Here is a 4,832-nt window from a genome sequence, read left to right as displayed (position 1 = left end):
AAGATGGGAAACTGACTATTTATACCATTAAAAAAAAACGTCATCCACCCGTCAGGATGCGCGCCATCTATTGATTATGCCCTCAACTAAAACTCGGCTGGCGTAGCGCGGCTTTTTTAAATGTTAAAATTTATTCTTATGCTAAAATAAACTTCTCTTTATAAATTATTGAATACTAAATCGAGTTAATATTGCTTGTTAACATGTTATATGGCTCTATCATAGCTTATGACTTATATATTGGCATTCTGAATCATAAATAAATCCTCAGTTAATGTAACATTAATTGCTAAGTATCTATATCTAAAATTGAGAGGGCAGTTAGAATGAAACAAACTTATTCTCATATTATCTTATTATTTCACCAATATAGTATACAGTAATTATTTTCCTTTTTTTGGGCTTGTGCTTATGATTGTATACTGTACATACCTAAGCAACTGTACACAAATGTTCTTGCAAAGAACATAAACAAAGTAAAAGAAATGGCACATGCTTGCATTTGCATGCAATAGTCATACAAGTCATGCAAACAAAACATGCATATATCAGAATTTAAAATAGCAAACAAAGCATGGGATGATCAAAACCAATAATATGAAATCAAAATGAAAAAGCAGACTTAACTTGCATGCTGATTAGGCAAAAGTTAAGCAATATTTGTTAATAAAACTAAAAAAGTACAACAACAAAGTAGTAAAAGTAAGGTACCCTTTTATAACAAATGCAATGCTGTATTTTACAGAATACTGTATAAGCAAAAATCTAGGTTTAACTTAATTTCCATAAAAAGCAAATAAAAATTGAAATCACAAATCAAATAGGAAACAAACCTATTTATAACAATTTATTAAAATCTCATAGCCCAATTGTGGGAGTTCTCAAAAATGCATATTCAATTGGCACCCTTTTATGAAGGTAATGTAAACAACACTTCTGCCTGGTATTTTCTAGTAAAATGCCATTTCTGCAAGAAGCATGCACATTCCTAAAAAAATTTGAAACAATTATCTAATTGACTTGAACCATGTTTCTTTTTGCATCATGTACAGTACAAGCAAATATCATAGGTTTTCACAACTTGTTTTGCCAATTTATTACTACTGTATTACTGCGTACATTTGCTGCCAAATGGTTAAATTTACTTTGGAATACTATGTGGGGTGTTGGTACCAATTACAAGATTTCATTAAAAAAAATTGAACAATTATGAGCATATAATGCAGAAACTTAGATGAAACGGTAAGAATGGATCTTGTGGGAGCAGATATGCTGGTTTGCATGTAATTTTCTTTTATTGTTTTGAATGCTTTTATCCATACATATAGGAAAATTCAATCATAGATTAAAAGGTTAGTGAACTTGAAATTAAAGTAAGACACTCTAACTTAACTAACCTACTTATGCTCTCCCATATGAATGCTCCCACAAGATACATCCTTCCTGATGGAACAACTTTGGTTCGCTAAATAGTTGCTTATTAATGAAAAATTAAGGTAAACATTTATAACTACAACCCAATGGTAAGCTGCTGAGAATATAACATAACTACAGTATATATACAGTATATCAAAGTTGCTGTGAGAAGCCTATCTGGAAAAGGCATGGAGACCCAATATTCACGAATTGTATGACAGTGATAGGAATTGGTATGTTTATTTCATATTTCTAGAGATTTTCAAGATATGCAAATATAACTTTAAGGTATTTATTTGAAATACAATTGACAAGAATGACAAGAAAATATAGTTTTCTAGTTGATTGATATGTTTTGCAAGATAGCTTCATTTCCATTGCAAATTACTGTTGACATGGTTAGGTAACTGTTGGCATGGTTATGGTACCGCTGATATGGTTAGGTTTACTGTTGACATGATTAGGCTACTGATGTACATTACCAGGAAGGTTAGGTTGGTTGTTGGGTTTCAAATGGCAAATATTTTTTTCTAGTCGAAAATCACATGTAAATATATTTTCTTTCCGCTTAGAGGCGTCCACCGTATTATAAATATTTTCCAATATTTATTTCGGAATAACACTGCACCGACATTCAATTTTGCTTTGGTCTATTTTAATTCTTCATTTTCTCTAAAAGTCATCATGTACTTTGTAACAGATGTAATGATTTTATTACCTTTCTTTATTCTGAGGAAAAGCATGAAAAATCAGATGGGGAAAATCATTTTCGTCCTATTGCAAACCACACACGGGTGATGATGGCTACGCCCACTCATGATTGAAATTGAATGCCCGCTTTGTGAAAAAGTAAACAAACAGACGATGTAGGCAGGTGAAATGCTACCGCCATCTTCATTTCATGCCAGGAACTAAATTGTATGCGGCCGATGCGGCTGTTGGCTTGAGCTTCCCATCTTTCGTGTATTGTCTTTGGGTAACGATATAGCCACCCTTGGTAGTTGCTCCTGGAGCTGATCGTCCTTGGCAAATGATGTTTACCCTCGTCGACATTGTTAGGGCAGCGCCGGCACCTCATTCTTCCGTCGGCAGGCAAAGGTTGTTTTTATTATACATGTGGCAGTTTGATTTCATTTTTTTTTTATTTTTTGTTTTTTTTTTAATTTATCACGTTTATAGGATCCATTCGGTTTCATTATGCGGTGGTTCTCCTTGCGTAAGTGTTCGTCTTGATTTTGGTAGATTTTGTGAAGAAGTTAATGATTGCTTTGATGTTAACATTACAATAGATTGACAATCTCTTACGCTTAGTTACGTAAAGGAGTGTCGTTATAAAATAATTTATTTATTTCTATTGTTTCAGGTTCGTCCTTGTTGATGGCCACTCGGGTGATAGTACGTATCGGCGATGGGCATTTAGACTTCAATTTCTATTGATGTTTGGACGATGGAATCTTGAAGGAGGAAGAGTTTGACCCGCTTCATTTTTCAAGAGTTTCGGTAAATAGAGAAGATGGAGATAAACGGTGAGTGATTTGCTGTTTGCATCTTGCATTTTTTTTTTTATAAATCCTCCACCCTTATAGGGGCGGTGGCCCTTTAGGGGTGGAGGTACTCCCTTGAAGTAGTTATGGTTGGACGGAAGTCCTGCCATAATTAAGTTCCTGGAAGGAAAATGTCTAATATCAGGTACTTGGTGAGTGTGAGTTTTAAAGTTGAGATTTATTAATGCTCGAAGAAAATTTTTAAACAAAAACTTGTCTCGTACTTGATATTTGATTCTTGAACTAACCAACGTCAGTTTGATTTTTATTGTAATATTTGATTTTTATTGTAACTAAGGAAGTATTCTTTTTAAAATTCGTAATTCTCCTTCACGATATACGCTGCATATTTAGGTTGTGCCAGCGGACTGTTCTAAATTTGTTCATTTATTTCAGATTAATCTCTAAATCCGATGTGGCCAGGCTGTTCAAACTAAAGGGACTAAGGTGTGGATAATGTTGAGACCTAAGACCTGGAATGAAAGTAGCTGCAAATGTCATCTTGAATTTCTGAAGGTAATTTTTTTTTACCCCCGTTCAATCATTAATGTAAGGGACGCTTGTCAGATTTCTTTAGCAATTACATTGTCCACCAGTGGTATTTTCTTCTATATGAAAAACTTGTTATAAATTCTGAGGTTAATATTTTTGCAATTAAGCCTTCTCTGAATTCTTAAACATTTTTTTATTGCTCCAGGTTGTTTTGATGTCTGACTGGTGTGGCCTGAACTGAAACGGATGTGACACTTCGTTCTTTCGAAGTTTCCAGTTAATTGGAAATGATGAAATAGATTATTGACTAAAAGCTTCAGCCTTGGCCAGTTTTGGTGGAGCTGGGGTTGCAATGCTACCATGGAGTTCAATTGGGATTCTTGAAACTGTCGTGGATGAGATTTATAATGTACTATACTCTTAAAATAATGGCAAATGTCCTTATCCCTACTCTTTTCCATGGTTAGTGTTTCATGACTCTAAAGGTAAAAATTGTGCTAGGAAACTTTAAGCTAGTGGCTTGCATTCCAAAAAGGCCAATATTGGCTAAAGTAAAGGTTTTGGTAAGGCTTAAAAAGACCACAAAGAATCTGAACTAGAGTACTTGAGTACTTGACGGGCGTTTATCTAAGGTTACTGTAACTGTTGATTGTAGTGTTCTTCAGGCCCAGAGGAAATCGCTAGAAAAAGAAATTGTCCTTGGCTATTAACTAAAAAGAATGTATAGAGTAAATTTTAATTCTCCTAGAAATGCCAAAATTAAATAGTTTTAAAATTTTCTAAAGTTAAAAGAAAGCTGGTCAATGGTAAAAAATAATTAATTGCCCTTAATGTAGATGTGTAAACGTGCCTATTTGTTTATTAGGTCAATTGCTTCAACGAAGTTGGGTTCTAATCTGTGAATCTTCGAACTGTCCGTAATGAAAAATACATTAACCACTTAGTGGCGGTGAGAGCTGAATCTACCTAGTCTATCGTGGACAGGTATTCATTAATATATCTCGTAGGGAAATTCATTAATTAAAGGAGGGAAGTTTAGCGTGACATAATTTGAGCTTGGGAAAATTTGGCTAATAAATGGGTAACGGTAAATGAAGACCTCGTTTACTACAAGTAGACGGATACGAACACGGGGGCCAACATATTTAATACACGGGGGGAGAGATTAAGATTTTAGTTGCTGTAATTATTATTTTTTTTTTACACAATAAAAACTAAAGATAGTGCTCCAAGTATTTTACTTGATACACAAACTTAGGATACAGAGCATACTGTAGTGGCGTTTCTCAGTGCCTCGTCCTGTTGTCGGCAGAATCCAGAAAAATGGTATGTTAGATTGTCGGCGTGAATAATCGACCCCATCGTTCGTTACATTTTCTA

The 4,832-nt window shown here is 34.3% G+C and overlaps 1 long non-coding RNA gene across 2 annotated transcripts; it reads left to right on the top strand.

Moving 5' to 3' along the window:
• Positions 1 to 2,435: 2,435 nt before the first annotated feature.
• On the top strand, positions 2,436 to 4,201 carry LOC135221545 (uncharacterized). 2 transcript variants are annotated; one of them, XR_010316021.1, is made up of 4 exons: positions 2,436 to 2,514; positions 2,780 to 2,942; positions 3,357 to 3,476; positions 3,658 to 4,201. It is a non-coding gene; the product is annotated as an uncharacterized LOC135221545 (long non-coding RNA). The 2 variants fall into 2 exon arrangements; XR_010316019.1 differs by lacking the exon at positions 2,436 to 2,514 and adding an exon at positions 2,556 to 2,632 and having other exon boundaries at positions 3,658 to 4,200.
• The last annotated feature ends 631 nt before the right edge of the window (positions 4,202 to 4,832 follow it).

This window comes from Macrobrachium nipponense, chromosome 2, assembly GCF_015104395.2.
Source record: "Macrobrachium nipponense isolate FS-2020 chromosome 2, ASM1510439v2, whole genome shotgun sequence".
Taxonomy (NCBI): domain Eukaryota; kingdom Metazoa; phylum Arthropoda; class Malacostraca; order Decapoda; family Palaemonidae; genus Macrobrachium; species Macrobrachium nipponense.
The sequence above is the reverse complement of the archived record's forward strand: the minus strand, read 5'-3'. Positions and strand labels throughout refer to the sequence as shown.